This window comes from Montipora foliosa, chromosome 3, assembly GCF_036669935.1.
Source record: "Montipora foliosa isolate CH-2021 chromosome 3, ASM3666993v2, whole genome shotgun sequence".
Lineage (NCBI taxonomy): Eukaryota > Metazoa > Cnidaria > Anthozoa > Scleractinia > Acroporidae > Montipora > Montipora foliosa.
Genome location: NC_090871.1, coordinates 30,627,430 through 30,637,429, shown reverse-complemented (window position 1 = coordinate 30,637,429; position 10,000 = coordinate 30,627,430). Strand labels below are relative to the sequence as shown.

At 38.7% G+C, this 10,000-nt stretch overlaps 1 pseudogene; it reads left to right on the top strand.

Annotated features, from left to right (window-relative positions):
- Nucleotides 1-5,798: 5,798 nt before the first annotated feature.
- On the top strand, nucleotides 5,799-9,906 carry LOC137996360 (uncharacterized; annotated as a pseudogene).
- Nucleotides 9,907-10,000: the final 94 nt, after the last annotated feature.

The following is a 10,000-nucleotide window of genomic DNA, read 5'->3' as shown; positions in this document are numbered from 1 at the left end:
TTTTTAAATAGGAATCTGTTTCTTTGCAAATTTTCATTGACTATGAAACATTTCTACAAGATCCCATGACATAGTAACTTGTAAGAACTTGAAAAAATTCCAGAATAGTCGAAAAGTAAGCAAATAATGTGTACATAAGGATACAGGTGAAAGGAATGTATATTTCGGCCGTTATTTTTTTATTATGATGAAGTCTCTCAATTTCGGTGACAGTCATGATAGGGATCATGTGTTTTTAAAATTAAGGAAAATATACCGATAATCTGGCTTTTTAAAAAAATTGTTCATTTGTTAAAACTTTTAGTAACGTAAATTTTGTCAATGAACATGATAGTGTTAGTTGTGATAGATAATAGTTATATATAAATTTAAATATTTTTTGCGTTCATGTGGACTCAATTCAAGTATGTAAACACGAAAAGAGAGCTAGACGATCCAGCTATCTTTGTCTCCCTCACGCATGGGCATGGACGCATATGATAAATCATATGTTAGATTTAATAGTATTCAGATTGTTTGCCACATAAAGGGATGGTACGAGGCAAGTTGTTCTGAAGATCAAGGGCAGGAAATGGACGCTCTCTTCCCATGCGATAGTACATCAAAGTTGGCAGGTTTCAGGCGTAATGTGGATGATACTGGAGAGTAACAAGTGTTGGGAAAGAGACCATAAATTACACAGCGTGAGGTGAGCGATAAGATGTTTAATTCATTTCCTTAATTCTTAAAAAGATAGTCAGCGTAGCTGGGATTGGGATCGCTTATTTGAAGGGGGCGCCTATTACAAATTTTGAGGCTTAGGAGGGACGCTAATTCGAAGCAGGGTGCTTATTTGAAGCTGGGCGATAATTCGAGCATTTACGATGAATCTTTTTCAAATGATTTTTCTAGGGGCACTTTCATACAAATGAACGGTACAAATAAGCAAATTAAGCAAATGAGAAAACTTAAGGTAGGATGGGACCTACAGAAAGCAGACTGTTGTGTAATTTATGGTGAATTTTAAAAAAATATTTGCAGAGTAAGAGATAAATTATATTTGCATTTTGATGGTCTAAGTTCAGATGACGGCCCTTAATGGCTTTACAGTGATATTAAAACGAAGTAACGTTGAAATAGCTGATTAAATCTTGTTAAATTTAAGTAAAAATCACTTTTCTTCTTTTTCTACTTCCTGGCTGGCAAAGTATGTTCATTGCTGGTAGAAAGCAATGACAAATAAAATATTCCTGGCTGGGATTATGGTCCTCAATGAATTTGCTTGCTGGCAAAAGGGATCCTTTGGACTTTGTCTTGCTGGCTCTGAGGAGCAGCTCTTTTTTTCCCACGAAAGTTAATTATTAACCATAAACCGCTGTAAAGGTGCCCGTTTGTTATTCGGAAATGAAATGAACCTTTTTTGAAAAATTGGTCGTTGAGCACTCCTGAATGGTTTGTCCCTCAGGATACTGTCCTATTGTTCAACGAAGTACACAAAAAAAGACCATGCAACTTCTGGAAAGTATTCGCCGTTTCTTACCTCGATATCTTGGTTGCTTTTCTGACTTAACGGTAGTTTCTTAGCTCGCCAGGAATAAAATTTATCCTTGTTAAATACAGTATATGTGGCTCCGAGAGAGATCGCTCCAAAATATCAGCACAAGAAATCACACCATTAAATGCCACTTAAAAACTGATTCACACAGTTATTTGTTGTATTCATCGTCACATCCATCACATGTCAAGAACACCATTCCTTATTCTCAATTTCTTAGACTTCGACGTCTATGTAGTGATGACTTCGATTTTTCCATCAAATCAGAGATGTGCCAGTTCTTCGAAAAACGTGGCTATCCTGTCTCTGTGGTCAAAGCGGGCCATCATCGCGCCCAACAATTTGATCGACAGTCGTCACTACAAACGTCACAGAAAGATCTTTCCATCCTCATAATCATGCAGTCAAAAGCATCATTCTTAGTAATTTTAAATTACTCCAAAATGATCCAGAGACTGGTAGAATCTTTCCGCAACCTCCACTTATTTCATTCAAACGCGACAAAAACATAAGCAACTTTTTAGTTAGAAGCGCGCTCAAAACCAACGAGCAACACGGCACTTTCAAATGCGCGCGCTCACGATGCAAAACTTTTCTTTTCATTGTTAACACTAGCAAGATATCGGGACCTAAGTGATCTGTTAAGATCACCGATCGTTTCACATGTACCTCCGCAAATGTCATTTATTGCATAACCTGTACGTTATGTAATAAATTATACATTGGTGAGAAAGGTAGACGACTAGGTGACCGATTGCGCTAACACCTTCGCGATGTTGAGAAGAATGACAAGGATGCATCTAAGCCAGTCGCTCGCCATTTTAATCTGCCTAACTACTCCAAAAAACACATGGCTATCTGCGGCCTTTCCCTACATCTAGATACGACGGAAAGCCACAAGAATCTGGAATAAAAATTCATCTTTCAAATCGGCACCCTTAATCCTCACGGTATTAACGAACGCTTTTCATTTAACTAATATATTCATATTTTTCATGTTGCCATGTTACCACCAATAGCGTAGCTCCTACTCTACTATAAAAACTACACGTAACCCATAATCCCTGGATTCGCTCTGAAAATTATGCCCAAACGCCGCTGCGGAAACAAAATTTCACGAGGAGCTGTTTGTCGAAATACAGGTGCACAAAACCGCAAGATTAATTTAGTTAATTGATCACTATCATGTTTCATGAGAGAACAAACAAGGTCAAATTGTGTACAAAAGTGCTCTTTCGAAAAATTTCACTGAAAGATAAGTTACAAAACACAAGAAAACCAAGAGAGAAAATCACTGGAGGTATTCTCGCATTAACGGAATATAAACGCACGATCCGATTGATTTATTTGTTGAAGACACTGATCTTCCGAGGTATGACGAAGGTGAAAATTCCTTCGATTACCAATTTTTTTTAGGACAAAAAAAACTTGTTATTTGCAAAAAATCCATCGGTTGATCAATATAAAGCTAAATTTGGGAGCAAATCAATGCCCATTATGACGTTAATTGCTACGAAGGCCTTTAATTCTGCGCGGCTTACTCCATGAAAAAAGGTAATGCGCTTGGGGGTTTTAACAGTTTTTGACAGGCATACCTACTCGTTTCGTTTACCATGAATTCCCATAGATCATCTCCTATGAAAACTAAGAAAAATATTTCATTCATTATGATTGTCTAAAACGAAATACTGAGCAGTGGCTGCCACGAGATCTGGAACTTGAATATTATCGAGTTGATCATTCCAGCAAGCTTCTTGTTTATTATCGGTCGCTAGGTTTTCACCGTCTTCTTCGTCACTTTTAAAGCCATCTAAATCAAAATTTTTGTCTCTAATATTCTCTCCTCTTACAGGAAAACCATGAAAGATCCCTTAGATTACTAGATCCTCCGAATCCGACAAAAAAAGCATGAATATCCCCATCGTTCGGTGCGCTATCTGGCGCATCGGCTGTTGTTTTCGCGTAATTTGATCGCGCGATTGAAAGGGCAAAAAGCCAGCCCTTGTGGGGTCTCTTATCAGCTGTTAAAATATGCTCACAACACGGCAAATGATTGGTCAATTATCCTACTAAATCTCCATAACAACAAAAAATTTAGATTTCCTAAGGGAGACTGGCCTAAGGGTCAACGCGCGCGACCGGTTACGGCTGGTTTAGGTGTCGATGGGTTAAAGTAGGTTTACGCTAGCTTTAACTAGCAGTAAAGTTATTTTTTCATGCTGTGACTGCTCATTTTCACGAGAAAATATAACAAAATGAGGGAGCAAGAAGCGTTTCTCTAAATCCCAAACAGCTTGTAACATTTCGTTTAGGGTTTCAGGTTGCATGAGCGAAGAAAGCAAAAAAACCCATGCATCGCTTCGAAAACTCTCCACCACTTCCACCACCATTTCACCATTTCACCCAGCTATGTGCAATCAAAGGGAAAACAACAGCTTTGTAACCACCCTAGATGCTTCTAGAAGCCTTTTCCTATGTAACTAGACCCTCTCTGAGGGTACACTGGGTTGCCATCACATAATCATTTTCCAGCAAAACATTTATTGTAACAAACAACATACTTGCTCTTAGAGGCAAAAACCTCTTCCTATTTCATTGTGTGCACTCAATCGTGTGAAATTACCATGTACGCAACAAAATAAATTTCAGGTTCAAACCCTTTCCTGAAGAGTCGACAAGCTTTCTTTCAAATAATTCTTGACTGTCACATTTCAAATTATTATTTTTTACTTGACTCTGTTGAACCCATAAGTTACCAGATAATTTTCCATTTGGTTTACACTAAACTCGTGATAAAATATTGGAAATACAGCTCACTTTGATTTCGGCTTGACGGGCGAAAGATTGAGGTCGAAGTCCATTACTCAAAGCTTTTAAGATTCCAGATCATCATCGCCAGTCTTGTTCATCCAATTGACGTTCCCTTCTTGAGCTCCATGAGAGCATGTTTTGTTGGCTAAAACGCCATTGCTGGTTAACGAGAATAACAAACTCACCAGGCAGAATGTATATTTATATTTAATTAGGTTAGCACAATGGAAAGACGCTAATCTCATTTTGACACGAAAATGCTTTACTATTGCCATAAAAACTATCCAGTTAAGCTCACATATTATAAAACTTATGATGAATTCATAAAAACGACCTTTTCCAGTAAACGATTTTTTGAAAGAAACAACATATTTGCTATTAGAGGCAAAAACCCCTTCCTATTTCATGACGTGCGTGAAGAGAAAAAACTTTGTGGTGTCAAATATGCGCAATATCACAACAAACTAAATTTCAGGATCAAACTGTTTCCATGAAGAACCTTTTTTTTGAAAAAGGAAGCACAAAATAGACGGCAAGCTTTCTTTCAAAGAATTCTTGGCTGTCACATTTCCAATTATTTTTTTACTGAAGACTGTGCAGAGTTGATCACAGGTCCACTTAAGGTGTTCCATTTGTTCTCTGTCTTTGCTGAACCAATAAGTTACCAGAGAATTTTCCAGTAATTTTGGTTTCAGTGTTCTACATAACAGCACACTTGGTAAAATATGAGAAATACAGCTTACTTTGATTTCAGCTCGACGGGTGATAGATTGTTGTCGAAGTCCCTTACTCGTTGCTTTTAAGCTTCCAGGTGGTTGTTTTTCACCGCCTGCCTAGTTTATCCAACTGACTTTCCAGTAATTTTGGTTTCAGTGTTCTACATAACAGCACACTTGGTAAAATATGAGAAATACAGCTTACTTTGATTTCAGCTCGACGGGTGATAGATTGTTGTCGAAGTCCCTTACTCGTTGCTTTTAAGCTTCCAGGTGGTTGTTTTTCACCGCCTGCCTAGTTTATCCAACTGACTTTCCATTATTGAGCTCCATAAGGGTATATTTTGTTTAAGGATCCACTAAAACGCCATTCGCATTACAGGACTTGCGACACCATTGCAGGTTAAGTTAATGATTTTACTATGTCCACCAGAGAAATCTACGCATTTCCACTACCCTCTCGATCCTAAGAAAATATGCGCAGAAAGCTCAATGCACAAAGACACCACTAACCAGGGGAGTGACAGGCAAGACTTTTACCGACACTGAAAAAAAAGAAAATAAATAAATTAAAAAAATAAAACAAACTCATCCCACCCACTTTCCGACTGGGATTGCCATACTGTCAACCTAGTAACAAGTGTCGTACACATGCGCTAAGTTCGGTAAAGCATGTGAGATTGTGAAAGGTCAACGCGAGTGCACAAGATTCATGTCTTCAACCAGCAGCTGTCGCAATGGAGCGTGAAAATAATGCAGAATCATTGAGAAAATGGCGAGAGAAGGAAGAAGAAAAGAAAAAGTCCTCAAAGAAAAAATATTATGAGAAAAACCAGGTAGAAATATCCCAGCTGTATGTTGAGAAAAAACCCAAAATGGCTGAAGAGAAGAGAACATGTGCGTCACTAAATAGGGGTTGCCGCAGCGGGGCAGCTACCGCTACTGCCAAAACGTCAAGTGCAGAAAGGGTAAGAAAGCTTCGTCTGAAAAAAGCCGCAGAAAAAGAAGAAGAAGAACGCAGAAAATGGCTTAGCAAGGAAAGATCTAAGAGATATCGTGACAAGAAACGAGCTGGCGTACTTACAGGACAATCCATGATGCCGACAGTTTCACCCAGAAGTTCTTCCAGTCCTTCAGCATTCCAAAGCCAAAGAGTTCTGAAATTCGTAATGCAACAAGTACCGCTTCGTTTTGCCGTAAGCTGAAAGCATTCGTCTTATCTTAAATATTTATTAAGATATATTTAATATATATCTTTTTTTAACCTAATTATGATCAATATGACTATCTAATTTATCATAAGATTTTTACAGTAGCTCTGCCATTTTTCCTCATAAAATTAAAATTCTGTTCTATTTAGTTATCTGAGGGAGCCCATTCTCTATAAGCCTGCTGGCTTCTTTTGGGCTTCCTCGCCATGAGATTGTAAACAGTAAGACTTTTTTTTTTTCTTCTCTCTCTTGTACCCCTTATGGCGAATAAATGAATGAAATGAAAATGAAATGAAAAGCCATATGGCAAAAGAGAGAGCTGTGGACAAAACCAAAAACGTTTTACAGAAAACGCCTGAGAAAAAGGTTGAGATTGTAAAGAATCTGGTATGTGGCCCTCAAACAAGAAAAGCACTGAACGAGAAAGGATTGGTAACATCTCCCAAGGAGGAAAAAGAGGTTGAAGTGTTGAGAGCTATGGCAAATGATTTAAGTGGTGCAATAAACGTCCTGAAACACGTCAAAAAAAAAAAGAGAGCCAGGCTGCTTTTGGCGCGATTAAATCACTAGCCTTTTGAGAAACCATGAAGAAGAGAAGACTCACCTCTTCAGTTTCAAAGCTGGTTTCTCTCAATAGGCGGTCAATCAGCAAAGGCATTAAACGCCAGGCTGAGGTGCTAAAGGTATATGAACCCAGCTGGCTTTTCACCAAGAGAAAGCCAAGAATAGGCCTTTTGCAACAAGCTCATTATTATTCCCCCACTGGGACATTAAAACAAAGAGACCTGAACCACTCAAGCTTGACTTGCCTTTGTTTTACTTTCCCAGTGGGGGAATAATAATAAGCTTCCCCTCCAGCATGGCGGATTTTGTACCATGTGATCGTTAGTTGCAAAAGGCCTATTGATTCAGTAAAGGAAGAAGTTAAGCAGACCATCTGTCAGTTCTGGACATTTCAAATAAGTAGGCCTACTGGTGCGAAAAAAGATCTTGTACCTAAGCATACCTGGAGCATGCAAAACATGTGTTGGAGCAAACACAAAGTGAGGCATATTTCAACTTTTGTGCACAACATCCAGAGGTGGTAATTTCGCAGCGCAAATTTGAACAGTTGAAACCTTACTTTGTGAAAGGAGCTAGAGAAACATGCTGGGAACATGAGGAAGCAAGGCTGGTCTTTAATAAATGTGTCAAGTTTAGGAGGAACGTGTTAAAAGAAGCTGCTCATGCTGACACTCCACCAGTGCCACCAACAGAAGCTGTGGAGCTAACACTGTGTCCAAAGCCTGAAGGAAGTGAGTTTCACAACTACTGTTGCATAAACAGAACATGTGAACATTGTGGAACACATCTTTTCAGGCTTTTAGTATTGCATTTTATCACTTGTATAATCTTCGAAGAATACGAAAATATTTATCACAAGAATTGGTAGAAATTCTCATCCATACATTAATTTACAGTAGAATTGACTACTGTAATAGTCTATATCTAGGTTTACCTGATTATCAAATCCAAAAAATTCAAAAAGTACAGAATGCCGCTGCTAGGCTTGCACATAATGCCGGTAAATACTGTCACATAACATCATTACTGTTTAAACTTCATTGGCTGCCTATTCGTGAACGCATATTATTTAAGAATCTTTTAATTACGTATAAGGTGTTCATGGGCACGCCCCTAATTATATCAAAGAGTTAATTAAATTTAAGAGGCCTGGAAATTGCAACCTTAGGTCAAATACTGACAATTTATTATTAGAAATACAAAAAGTGAAAACATACTACTCTTGGTGCATTTCAAGTCGCCACTCCAAAACTATAGAATAACCTACCATTTAATATTACAAGTTCATTATTTTTACCATCTTTTAAGAAAGCACTTAAGACGTATCTTTCTAGAGAAGTATTCCCATAAATATTTTAATTGTTTACACGACGCATACAATTCTTCTTTAGATATTAAGGCCAGTTTTTATTTTTTATGTTATTCATATAATTAGTTATTATTAGTTACTAGTTATATTATATATTTGTAATTAGTTTTTTAATGAATTTAGTTCCGCGCAGGTGAAACTGTAAATTGATACTTGCGCGTTATAAGTAGATAAATTATTATTATTATTACGGTATTATTATTACCAGAAGAAAGCTCGGAGAATGGGTCAGTCAAGTGGTAGCATCTTGAGTATGTGACATCTGGAAAAGTGACGTCACCTGGGGAAAAGCAGAAGAAGATTGCCCTTGTGCAGATGGTAACTTCGCCAAAAGAGCTTTTCCAGTATTTAATTAAGTTGCCAGACACCTATCCCCATCACCAGTTCATGGTCATCTGGCAAAGAAAGCAGCTTGATGATCTAGTGGAAAATCTTCCACTTGGTCACGTTGTTTGCATCCATGATTATTCAGAGACTTATGCCTGGAAGGGACAAAACGAAATACAATCCCAGTATTTTGATGTCAACAAAGCTAGCCTTCACATCACTGTAATGTTTCGCCATGCCACCATGGATGCTGATGGGAAGGAGAGCACTGCAGAGGAACCAGTTGTAATCAAGGAACACGTGTTTGTTATCAGTGATGACCCAGTGCAGGATTTTGACTCAGTACATCATGCATAGTCACTCACTGCAAAATACCTAACTGAAGATCTTAAGGTAACAGTAGAGAAAATACATGAGTTCACTGATGGTTGTGCAGCTCAGTATAAGCCAAGACACTGTATTGGGGACCTTTCCTGCTGTGTTGTGGATTTTGGTTTTCAAATCTAGTGCAATTACTTTGAAACATCACCTGCTAAAGGTGAGCAAGACGCTGCAGGCTCTCGTGTGAAACAATAAGCCTCACTTGCTGTGATACGTGAAAGAGCCGACATCACCAATGCCAAGCAGCTCTGTGACCACGTAACTGGAAACTTCTCGAAGCCTGCACAGTCTTCCTTCCCTTCCCGTTCCACTGCAGTGCGCCCGAAGAGGAGACTGTTCTTTTATGTTCCAGTAAAAGGAGAAGAAGCTGTTTCTCGTCATTGAGACGGCTGCCGTTTCAACACCATCAAGGGCATCAGGAAGTTGCACTCTGTGGTCATTTCTCCTCAACAACTAAAGCTTCATATCAGGCAGCGCTCTTGCTATTGTGGTAAATGCCTCTACGAAAACTATCCTGACTGTAAGAATAAGGAATATGTGGATGACTTTAGAGAAGTTAAGTTAGAGAGGGAGGCATCCGCTGCAGTCACAAGTTCACCGGCTGATCAAACACCGGAGGTACAGCCAGTCCACCTTCATGTTGCTGACCTCATGAGCAAGGACAGCATCATTACCATTGCTGCAGAAGAAGATGACTCTTATCATTTTTGAAGGTTACAACTGATGGTATTGTTGTTTTAACCAGGGATGAAACAGATGACTATGGCTCTTTTTTTCAAGCAGGAAATGCAGTTGTGAAGCCCAATTTTTTGCTGAGGCACAACTTAAATGATATGACTTTCAAACTTGATGTCAAGAAGACTGCTATTGTTTATCCCGGTACACTTCATTATGTCTGCTCAGAAATTAAAAAGAAAAAAGAAAGGAAGAGGACGTGACGAGGTTTACCAGGTTTCAATGGACGTTCATGGAGATATCATCGCCTCGTTGTAGAGAAGTTTTGCCACAGTTCTCTGAACTGCTAGAAAAAGTAAATCCTGCCTTTGCAGCTAGGGACTGTAGATCTCTTGCGGCCTTTGCTGAATGA